Source organism: Vespa velutina, chromosome 1 (assembly GCF_912470025.1).
Source record: "Vespa velutina chromosome 1, iVesVel2.1, whole genome shotgun sequence".
Classification (NCBI taxonomy): Eukaryota; Metazoa; Arthropoda; class Insecta; order Hymenoptera; family Vespidae; genus Vespa; species Vespa velutina.
In genome coordinates this window covers 16,706,396-16,719,220 of record NC_062188.1, presented here as the reverse complement: position 1 = coordinate 16,719,220, position 12,825 = coordinate 16,706,396, and the positions used below count along the sequence as shown (strand labels likewise).

The 12,825-nt window shown below is 36.5% G+C and overlaps 1 protein-coding gene across 18 annotated transcripts in view; it reads right to left on the bottom strand.

Moving 5' to 3' along the window:
- Positions 1–12,825, bottom strand: part of LOC124954736 — a 108,272-nt gene that overhangs the window by 33,470 nt on the left and 61,977 nt on the right. The window lies entirely within an intron of this gene.

The following is a 12,825-nucleotide window of genomic DNA, read 5'->3' as shown; positions in this document are numbered from 1 at the left end:
GAGAGAGAGAGAGAATAGGAGGCTTTCAATGAGCCGAAGAGAGCACGAACGCTCCATTTGGTGGTACACAGGGGGTTGAGAGAATGGCAGACGGGGTGAGGAGGGGTAGCAACAGGTCGGAAGGCATAATGTAGTCTCTTATATATACACGTAGACGTCACGACGTCACGATGTTCGACTCACTCTTCCTCCGACGGCCCCGAGCGATCTTTACCTATCCGCGAGCTACAACCTTCCTGTACCCTCCCTCTCTCTCTCTCTCTCTCTCTCTCTCTCTCTCTCTCTCTCTTTCATTAACTCTCTCTGTTTTCTCTTTCTCTAACTAAATACGTATGTTCTACAACTTTGATATTCTCGCTTTACACAGTTACGACTACGCTCAATCTTCTCTCTCTCTCTCTCTCTCTCTCTCTCTCTCTCTCTCTCTCTCTCTTTTTGGCAATGTCACAAGACATAGATGCTAGCAATTTCCTCAAGAATATTTTTTAATAAATCATCACTTCGGATTTTGAAATAAGTCAAATATTTTCTATTTTTCTAAAATATATTTGACCATAGCGTTGATTCAATTTGATTAACAGATTTAATTTAGTTGATAATCGTAGTAAACGTTTTTATAAAAATATTTTGCAAGCGAAGTTTATAGATAAAAGTGATTAAATGAACGTACCTATTAAAAATGTATGAAAAATTGATTGGACAATAATAACGTTAATTAACGTTAATTAATCATCAATTTTGTGGTAAAACTAACGAGAATCGATGATGAACACAATCATCCAAATCGATCAACGAAAAATAAAATAAGATCACAACAATTTCGATGATCGAGGACGATCCAAAAGATCGCGTGCGAAGGCTCTCCGTGTTCCTTGCTCCGTGGATCCTGTATGTGTACGCGTGCTCGTAGTTGCGTATAATTCTACGTACGTATATAGGCCTAAGGTGGTGCTGTTGTCTTAAGTACACGGCATAACACCCGCCAATAAGCTGTCAATCGACGGGTAGGCAGGCATTTGTCAGAACGCGTGTATCGACGAGAAACGAGCCGGATAAATTATAATAATTAGATATTCCGCGATCTCGAACGAAGTCCTCTTTTTTTCACGGCTTTTCGCTTAATTCTCCGTACAAAATATAATGTACGTTCTTATATGATTATATAGACGTACATACGTACTACCTTTATAAGTTATGTAAAATATATATATATGCTTGTATTTATGCGTATATACGTACATATATATATATATATATATATATATATATATATATATGTGTGTGTGTATACAATATTATAGAGGATGATAGATAATGATTATTACTATCCAAAATAACTGTATAATATAATAATTATAAAAAAAAAGGATGTCTTTCATTTGAAATTTTTTCCTTAGAATAATTATTAGAATTATATTAAATACAATGTAATATCAAACATATTCGACTTTAGCTTTAAGTTAATATATTTTAATCTATGAGTTAACCATGGAAAAGTAACGAAAAATAAAATTCCCTTCAAGTTTTAAATAGTGACCCATCGTATCATTCTCGTTACATCGAATTTTTTTTTTTTTTTCCCCAAACATATTCAGGATAGAAGCTTTACGTATCCACGTTGCCGGGCTCTATTTTCGGAGATATTGAAATATTTATACGCGACCCAGAGAACGTTCCTTCGAAAAAAGTACCGGCTTAGTGAGGATTCGATTTTAGATAACGATATTATTATATTTACGTGGAATTAAACCAAATATACTTCCTATACGAATTTCATCTATTCGACGAAGTTGGATGTATATAACGAAGAAGAAGAAGAAGAAAAAAAAATAAAAAAAGAGAAAAGAAAAAGAAAACGAAAGAAAGAAAGTAGAAAAAAAAAAAACAGTTCTCATTTAAAACGATCGTACAGTTCGATCGTACTGTTTAAGAGTATTTAATTTATTATCCATCTTGATTTCGACCGATCATTTGTTATTCTTCTCACGGCAGCGTACGAAAAGAGATATAAGAAACAGGAAGAAAGGAAGAAAGAAAGAGAGAAAGAGAGAGGTAAGAAAAGTTGGAGGCGTCGAGTTTTTAGGGACACCTGTTCACCATTTTCCAGGCTTAAAAAGAGGCCAGGCCACATCGTCAAGTAGTCACGCTTCGTAGGGCCCCTTCGCATCCTACCGACCTGAAAACCTGTTCCTACTATCCCTTTGCCCCTCTCTCTCTTTCTCTCCCTCTCTGTCCCTTGTCCAAGTACGGCTACCCTGCCACCGGCAAAAGCAATGGAAATTAAAAATTAGGACCTCGTCCGAACCTCTGCTCTCTTTTCCGTTATATATTCCGAAATTAACCAGAATCCCAACTATGCTAATAACAAAATACCATCCGGTTTATTGTCATAATAGTTATATATATATATATATTATTATTATTATTATTATTATTATTATTATTATTATTATTACTACTACTATTACCATGATCCTTGAAAATTTGAGATCTATTTCAAATACAACTGAAATTACGTAACAGGCGTATCGTAATACTTGAATAATAAAATAATTAAAGGAAATTATTTTACAAAGTAACATTTTCATATAATAAATTTTTCATTCGTCGACTTGCCATTTAGAAAAATCAAAGAAAAATGTATTGAAACTCGACGCGTGTTGGAAAACTCGACTCGACTCGACACGACTCGATTCAATTCAATTCAATTCAAAACTCTACTCAACTCGACTCGACTCGTCGTCTCTTCTCTCGTAGGATGTAAAAGTCGTAGGTGTAACTCGCGACATTCTCGCTCGCGCGCTCACGCGTGCATTACGCGTTCGCTCACCGTTCTCTGCCGGTGCGGCGTGTGTTTTCTTTGCGGTCTGACTGGCCGCGACGCTTACGTACGCATGTATAGAAAACATATATATATATATATGTGTGTGTGTGTATGTGTGTGTGTGTGTATACGTGAACGTATCTCCTCTATGGCGTAGCTGAGACGTACGCACGCGCGCGCACGTGTACGTCGGACGCAACAATTTATGTAGACGCAAACGTGAATGGCGTAGTAAATTCAAGTACATAAGGGTGCGGCCGGAATACGGGAAAGAGAAAGAGAATGAGCGAGAGAGAAAGAGAGAAAGAGAGAGAGAGGGAGAGAGGGAGAGCCGACGCGTAGAAGATAGGGGAAAGCGTAAAGAGAGGGATAGTGAGGTGGTAAAGGGAGTGAAGGTAAAGGGGAGTTGAGAAGATAGAGCAAAGCCGAGTAAGTGGGAGAGAATCTCGGTTATCTGCGGCGAATTCGTGGCTTTTTGCGTTCTTCTCTCTTTTTCTCTATTCCTTTTTCACTCTTTCCTCTCTTCTTTCTCTCTCTCTTTCTTCTTCCTTTTTTTCTTTACCGTATACCTCTCTAGGACGCACGGTAGCGTTTTAAGCGAAATTATACAACATTCTATGTATATCCTGTACGTACCTATGTGTATACATATGTATTCATGTATGTATGTATGTGTGTGTGTATGTATGTATGTATGTATGTATGTATAACGTTAATCCCAAAGATACTTTTCCCAGCTGCACGAAATGTATCTAGTTTTTGGCGAGCTTCGAGATTACGATAGGTAGGAAGAGTCAGAGAGAGAGAGAGAAAGAGAGAGAGAGAGAGAGAGAGAGAGAGAGAGAGAGAGAGAAGAAGAATGGGTGATATTCCTAAAACGTTTATCTGTACTATCCACGTGAATATTAATGTCCTTATATTATTACATGGGTATTATAGGAACTTGCAAAGGTCAAATAAATCTTTAAGAGAATGTAAATAAAGTTTTGGAGTTCAATTGTTTATGGAGAAAAAAGATTTCCCTTATTTGTTTTAATCTTCGTTCGAATAATTTTGTTAAAGTATCTTGATCAAGGATTATATCATTGAGATAAGTCTACTCTTAATCACAAATATATCATAGACATTAGATCCGATATTCTTATTATTCTTTATGTTTTCCAATGATCGGAGAGAAGAAGAGGAGAAAAAAAAAGAAAGTAAAGAAAAGAAATAAGACCAAGATCAAGAGAAGAAGCGGGATCTAACAATAAGAAAGAAATTTCGCAAGGTATGGTAGATTCTCCGTGAAAGAGAAATGCATATTAAGTTCTCGACACAACAATGGCCTCGCTTAGACAGTAGCCTTTTCCTCCTCCTGAAGAACACAGCGGCAGAATCAGCAGCATCACTACCTACGACTACTACCACTATTACTACTACTACTACACTACTACTCTACTATTGCTACCACTACCAACAGTAGTCTCTTGAACGGCTTCTCCTACTTCTTGCAAGGACCACCAGACTACTCTTTTCTCCTCCTCCTCCTCCTCCTCCTCCTCCTCTTCCTCCTCCTCCTCCTTTTCTTCTTCTTCTTCATCTTCATCTTCATCTTCTTCTTCTTCTTCTTCTTCTTCTTCTTCTTCTTCTTCTTCTCCTTTGGATCACACACCGAGGTACTCTCGTATATGTGTATGTATGTATGTATGTATGTGCGAATGTATTCGTGCGTACGTAGTTCGTGTTGGACGTGTAAAAAAAAAAAAAAAAAAAAGAAAAGAAAGACGAGAGAAAAAAAAAAGAAAAGAAACAAAAAAGAAAAGTAGTAAGAAGGAGAAGAGGAAGAGAAGTGTAGAGGTGGTCGAGACTACGGTGGACGGTTCCGACACGCGCCTTCCTTCTTTGCTCTGCTCCTCCTCACTTCCCTCCCACTCTTTGAGTTCTCTCGCTCTTCTCCGCCTTCCTGGCGTCGTCGTCGCCGGCGGCGCCGCGAGAGTACGCGTTTTCCAATATAAACACTAGCCACCCACGAAACATCGTGATATTCGGTCTCCTCTCTTAATTCTATCACGTCCGATCTTTCCTCTTTATCATTCTTTCTTTCTTTCTCTCTCTCTCTCTCTCTCTCTCTCTCTCTCTCTCTCGCTCTCTCTTTCTCTTTTTAATACTCACCTCAACTCGCGAAATTCGTATTTAATTGTTAATAAATTAAAGCCTCTTTAACCATACATTACCTAAATCATTATTTTATCAGTTATAATTTATATGCCGTCGATTCGATAATTTATTTAAAGGACAATGATAATAACGATGGCGCAATTATTATAATTTATTATAGAAGAAACAAATAAGTAATTGTTTCTGGTATAGAATAATTATCATCAATTGTTCATTCGTCTAACTATCTTATATCTTGTGATATTTTTTACTTGAATGAAATATATTTAATTTTTTATAATAACAATATATCTAATCATAAGTAAATTGTTCATTAACAATTAACATAGATAAATGTGCGCTTAACGTGTACGAGAATCGATTTTCAATTCAATTCGTCGAACAGAAATTCTGAAGAGGTCTTTTCAAACTACCACATTTCGCATTTGAAATGAGCTATCAAGTGTCATTCGAAATTCTTTAGCTCTTCGGGGTTGCTTTTAAAAAACCCCATTATTTTTTTTTTTTTTTTTTTTTACATCGATATCATATAATTATATAATAATTATAGAAGATCTATGATATTTCTAAATAATAATATATAATTTATATCTATGTAAATATATAAAATATTTCGTTCATCAACTAGCATGAACGAACTATAAATGTAAATCAAAGTCTCGATCGTAGTTAGAATAAAAGAGAGTCGACGTTTTTACATGAAACTTTTTCACTTTTATATACTTCGACGATACATACAACGTTTAACCTCTTTTCCCAGACATCTCCTCTCCTCCCACAAAACCCGAATACAGCGCCGACACCCTTTGAACTTTCATGATACAACGGTGAACCGGATTTCGTTGATCGTTTCAAAGACTCCCGACGGTAGAACGGCTCGACCATTTTCGCGTGTAATTAATCGCGAATGAACGAACATAAACCGTGTCTCGTCGTGGCATTCGAAATCTCAACAAAAAAAAATAAAAAAAAAAATATATATATATATATAAAAGAAGAAAGAAAAAGAAAATGAAACGAAGAAAATAAAAAGGAAGAAGAAAAAATTGTTTTTGTGCTTTATCACTGCTCTTTAAATAAATCTTTAGGCAAATCATCTTTCGGACATCAAAAGACTCACTCGAAATGACTTATACAAGTGATTATGAATTCGCGACAATTTTGAATAACAATTGTATATACAGAACGTGATAAAAGTTTCTAGATGATTTTAAATATCAATTATTTTTTCCCATATTCTTTACTCCAGATTGTAAAAGTACAAGTCTATAGCTTGTAAAATTACGAGCTTAACTAAAAGCTTAAAATATCTTAAAAGTGAGAGAGAGAGAGAGAGAGAGGGAGAGAGAGAGAGAGTAATTTATTTTTGAAATGATTCAGAAACTTTCTCGATCCATTTAAGAACTTTTGATGGCAACCCTCTACTTATCTACATATTAATAATCCGTTCGACAATTTCGTACAATGAATCAAAATATACCTGCTCGTCTTTAAAATTACAAATTCCTTTCTAATAACATTCGTAAATATGAAGTCTCAAAGTCTGGTTAAATTTTGAGTACAGTGTCAGGATTTACCTGCTGAAGGATTTAAATCCTCTAAAGAACGACCACCGAAGATTTATACGGCCGAAAGCGAATATATTTAAGAACACCGAAAGATCGTTCGCGCCTCCTAAAATAACGAACGTAACCCAGTTTCAACGATAAAATTATTATCAGACTCATACGATTCTAAACGCGAAACGGTTAGTCGAAATTGATGATGGTGGTAGTAGAGAGAGAGAGAGAGAGAGAGAGAGAGAGAACGAGAGAGAGAGAGAGAGAGAGAGAGAGAGAGAGAGAGAGAGAGAGAGAGAGGTACGGATTAATGTCACTAATGCCGGCTCTATGAATGAATAATGTGATTCAGGGAGTTGGTACACCTCTCTCTTCTAAAGATGAGAACGAAATCGTTCGGTGAGTTTCAACGAAAAGCGATTTCATTTCCCTAGATATAAGCGTGAGCGAGCTAAAAGCTTCGTCTACGAGAATTAATCTAGAGTTCCTTTCATCGTGAACATTTTCACGATAGAAAAGTTTCACACAAAAGGTATCGTTCCTGATGTTCGATCGAGTCATAGAGTTTGAACGATCATTGATGTCTCACGATATCGTCTATCTATTTGACATTGGTCAGGAATCGACGTGAAATTGACGAGAAAAAGAAAAAGAGGGAGAGAGAGAGAGAGAAAGGGGGGAGGGGGAATAAAATATATCTACATAGGTACAACGTGACTATGTTTATTCCTTCTAAAAATGATATCAATCTAAATTAAAAAATACTACTGTGATTAGAATTATCAATTGTTTTATAAAGTATAACAAAAAAACAAGAAAAAAAAAATGTATATATATATATATATACATACATGACAGTTGTGCATAGATGTATCACAAATTATCCAATTACTATCGATTTCATCAAAAGTAATGGCCGAAGCCGAGGAAAAACGGAAAAACGAGCGTCAGTTACTGGGTTTCCTAACGAGTTGAATTACAAAGAAATTAAAAATATTGCGTTCGACCATTGATAATGCCAACATGGGATAAATACATATGTACATGTATATGCATGAGTACGTATATTCATACGTACGTACTTAAGTGTACTCGTAAATGCATACGAAGAGGTTCAGCGAAGCCATGCAACGCGTTCAAAGCGTGCATCGGACTGTTCGTTTCGCGGTAATATTTCAGGAACATAATATCGCGCGCCTGCCCGTAGTCATGGAAGGTGGTAGTGATGGTGACGGTGGTAGTGATGGTGACGGTGGTAGAGCTTGGCTGGTATAATAAGAGTGTGTGTATGTGTGTGTGTTACGGGGGTTTTCAGAGAAGGGAGAGCTTGAGTTTTCAGAGGGGTGGATCATTCGAGTGGTGGGGGAGAGAGAGAGAGAGAGAGAGAGAGAGAGAGAGAGAGAGAAAGAGAGAGAGAAAGAGAAGAGGGGTGGCACCCTCACATGCCCGTGCTCTCTCTCTCTCTCTCTCTCTCTCTCTTTCTCTTTCTCTCTTTCTCTCTCTATCTCTCTATCTCTCTCTTACTCACTCGAACCGGGTAGAACTGGGTGGAAATGACAGCCAGTTTGGCTATCCCCACTCCTAGGGGCCACACGCAAACCCCGAGCTACCCTGTGGGCCGGCTCCGTATATCGACCCATTTGCCGCGACACACCGAGCGTGTGCGACCTCTGACACGCGTACATGCGAGTGTGCGTGCGTGCACGCGCGAGCCGAGATACGTAGAAGAGAGAGAGAGAGAGAGAGAGAGAGAGAGAGAGAGAGAAAGAAAGAGACAAAAAGATCAGATCAACTTAGTTTTTTTATGATATATGAAATATCCTATGAAGTAGAACGATGTCAATTTTTGTTTTGTTTTGTTCTCTCAGGTATTATGTGTTTAGGCTTTATGTTCGTATATATATATATTTTTTTTTATATAAATTTCTCTTTTCTTTTTATCGTTGTTGTTGTTGTTGATGTTGACCTATCAACCACCTCGCTTTGTATTTTTTATTTTAAATAACATGACAGATAACAGAAATAACAGATATATGTACGTACTTATGTACTTAGGTATGGTGATATCGAAAGATAAACGTGAAATACTTTAAAGTTCTTATCATTTTTCTATTCATTGAAAATAATGCGATCGCTAATATATTATTCTATATACGATATTAATTTCATAATATTTAAAACTATGAGATTAATAAAATAAGATTGTACAAAATCAAAATTTATTATTTCAATTAGATTATGAGACTAATTCAACGATGGATATTTATTTAGAATCCGATCAAAATCGTGATAATAATCTCGTTTGTGCCCTGTTATGTCTGGATGAACAAGATAAAAAAAAAAAAAAAAAAAAAAAAGAAAGAAGAAGAAAAAGAAAAAAGTAAAAGAGAAGAAAGTAAATAGTAGAGAAAGACGAAGAAAGAAACGAAGGCGAGCTTTTTTCCGAGTGGGTTCGGCTCACTATTCCTCCTCTCTCTCTCTCTCTCTCTCTCTCTCTCTCTCTCTCTCTCTCTCTCTCTCTCTCATACACACATACACACACACATTCTCTCTTTCTCTCTTTGTCCGCGAGCGCGTCTTCGAAGCTTTTTATCGCACGCGGTATGAATTTCTATCGGCGTCGCGCGACATGTCGGTAGTTCGAGCACGTGCACGTTTAACGTCGGACAAAGAAGGAAAAAGAGAGAGAGAAAGAGAGAGAGAGAGAGAAAGAGAGACAAAAAAAATGAGATTCTACAACGTAGCACGAAACTGATGCTGTGGGACCCTATATCTTTGCTCGACTTAAGATCACGTACTTGCATACATTTTTCATTATAATTGTAAGATGAAAAAAAAAAAAAAAAAACTAATTATAACGCCTACGCGTGTATCTGCATTCTTAATTCATTTTCGATTAAATTTATCGATTAAATATTATCATTATAAACTATAATAAATTAAAATCATTTGTTATGTGCCATATAAACAACAATTGGTATGTACCATTAATGCACCTATTGTACACAGGCGCATAAATGGATATTTATACGTATGTGTGTATAATAGACAGAGAAAAAGGGAAGGGGAGGGGGGAGGAGATGACGGCGGTAAGAGAAGAATGAGGAGTAACAGCAACCCCATCAAAACGACTCATGTTACTTGGCCCAACGACGAATTCTCGGAAAACCGGATTGGAACTGTTCGAATAAATCGAGAAATGCGTCTCCCTAACATCCTCCCCCATCGTCCCAACCTTTCCCTTAACCATCTGAAATTATTTTCCCTTGTTCGTAAAAGTAAAGGTTGAGGAATCGAGATAAGGCTGAGCTTCGAGACAATAATTCGAAGGGTAATCCGATAATAACGCGATTAGATACTCATAGAGTTTCCCTTTAAAAATTTATTCTCGATCTTTTGGTCAGTCTTATTCCTTGTCATTTTTTTTTTTTTTTTTCTAATCCATTAATTTCAAATCAGTCTCTACTCGACGGAGATTATTATGGAAAAAAGGGCAAAAAAAAAAAAAAGAAGAGAGAACCATTAATTCGTTAAAACATTATCAGAGAACATTAGAAAATATCTTTCGGACGGAATCGTATGATAGCGATTGTGCGAATTAAATAAATGTATATTGTGTGATAGCGATTGTGAAAAAAGGGAAAAGAAAGGAAAGAGAGAGAGAGAGAAAAAAAAAAGGAAAAAACAAAAACAGAATAAACTACAAATCTATATTCAAAAACGCATTCAAAGTGCATAGGAAGGGGAAATTGGTTGTTTTCGTATAATAAAAAGACGAAAGAAAAAAAAAAAAAAAAAAAAAAAAAAAAAAAAAAAAAAAACCAAGAAAAAAAAAAAAAAAAAAAAAAAAAAAAAAAAAAAAAAAAAAAAAAAAGTTAAGTGCGATAAAGTTTTAACGACGTTTGAACGTTAGAAAAGTAAGGTTCACAAAGTTAACCTATCAACTGTTTGCTGTTGGTGCCAGTGTGCTGGTGCTTACTACTGGCCCGCAAAATTCGCTTTCATTATCGAGGAAGTTACAAACAACGCGAGCGTTAAACAGTTCTACGGTCGAACGATATTATCGTGACACGATGGCAGTGGCGGTGCAGCTTTTGAAATATAATTGGCGATCGGGACTCGCTTGTTATTCGAACGTGTAACTTCCTCCATTTCCTACTTCTTCGCTCTTTCGTTACGGAATCGAACGCAAGGGCTTTATAGAATGTGCCCACATATAGACACACATGCATTCACAAAAGTGCATACATATGTACTAGGTGCATACATACGTGGATACAGACACACGCGCGCACGCACGCACACACACACACAACATAGAATATGGACGATTTTAATCGAAATTGCCAACGGCTCGAACGACAACGTCAACCCGATTTCTGTTGCAGCGTTTCGTGCCCGGGCATATTTTGCTAATATTCGCCGAAAACGAGTTTAAACGGGACGCTTTTTGTCCCGGAAAATAATTAGGTTACATTAAATCGAAGAGATTTTTTAAACCAAACGAAAAAACGTATGTCCATTCACCTTCGTACAGCTTCTATAACAGGATCCTAACGATAACAGGAAATAAGTAAGTACTTACTTACTTACTTACTCGTACTTATATACATATCTATAACACTTTCAATATAAAGCAAGTATTATTGCTATTATTATTTTTTGTTTTTTCTTCTTTTTTTTCTTTTTTTTTTTTTTTTGTTTTTTTTAATTCCTTCTCTTCCAACAAATCCTTCCTTATTTTTATTTATTCTTACCGAATAACTTTTTTATTTTATCCATTTTAAAAGAACAAAAGAGAAAAAGAAGCTCGCGAAAATAACGAAAGAGCCACCGACTGAATTAAATTTATATAATACGACCAATAAATATTTGAATAGACGGATTAAAGTGATCGTGTTACACAATATTATATCGAAACGTTCTCTCGGAAACTTTGATTAAAAATTACAAGGAATTTTATGAACGAGCCAATAAATCCAAACGGAAAAGCTTAGAGTGTAATCATCGACTATACGTTTCACGATAAGCTATCGATGAAATTCCAATTTCCGGATAAAATCCCGAAGAAAGATGACGTTTGTTCGTATAGACGAAAAAATTTAAAGATGAAAGAGAAAGGGAAGAAAAAAAGGTAAGTCTCGTTCGGAATGGGCGAAAAATCGCACCGTTCGGTGATCGATTCGAGCCTTCTCTATTAATGCGATCCATCGTAGGGGGTGTAGTAGGCAATGACGGAGCCCGAGGACACGATGGCTCTCCTTCAGGGCCGTAGAGAATCTTTCGAAATTGGGGGCTTTGGATGCCGGGGCACGCTCGAGCTCCATTCGAGCTCCTGGCAACAGGACAAAGAGTTTGTGAGAGTGTGAGAGAGAGAGAGAGAGAGAGAGAGAGAGAGAGAGAGTGAGAGAGAGAGAGAGAGAGAAAAAGAGAGAAAACAGAGCTCGCTACTGCTACTGCTGCTACTGCTACTACTACTGCTGCTACTGCTACTGCTGCTACTGCTACTGCTGCTGATGCTGCTGCTGCTGCTGCTGCTGCTGTTACTGCTGCTACTGGTGGTGCTGGTTGGATCGATGTTTGCCCCGCTGCTAGAATTTCTATTTCATAGAGGGACGGCCCTGTGTGTACCCATCTGCTATTCCCCTTAATTCGAACGATCGTTACACCCGCAACGCCGGGGTGCTTCGGCATACTCTGAGACCTCCAGAGACATCGTTTTCGAACGTTTGCACTAAATATTTTTCGCCTGAAATTGTTCAGCGGATATATCTCTGATAAAATCGAGACGAGTAATATAAAAAGGAAAATAATAAGTATGTAAAAAGTATTGAATTCTGTAATAAATAATATTGAAATTTTATCATATAATATTATCGTATATATTATATACTATTTAATAATATAATATTATATTCGTCGATAAATAATCTCAGAATTTTTAATCAAAAAATATCGAAAATACGATGTTGTTTATTTCGATATAAAATACTACAAATTCCGTCATTTACTTTATGTTGTTTATTTCTATTGAGGGAGGAGAGAAAGTAGCGGGAAAGAGAGAGAGAGAGAGAGAGAGAGAGAGAAAAGGGTTGATTGTCACATTGCAAAATTTAAATTGGTCCGGATTTTGTGAAAAAAGCAGTATTAATAAGTGACATAGAGAAATGATGGGGAGAAAAAAAAAAAGAAAAATAAAAGGAAAGGAAAAAAAAAAAAGGAACGAAATCTCATTGGATAAAAAATATAGAAACGATTTGAATCAAAATTCGTTGGATTATT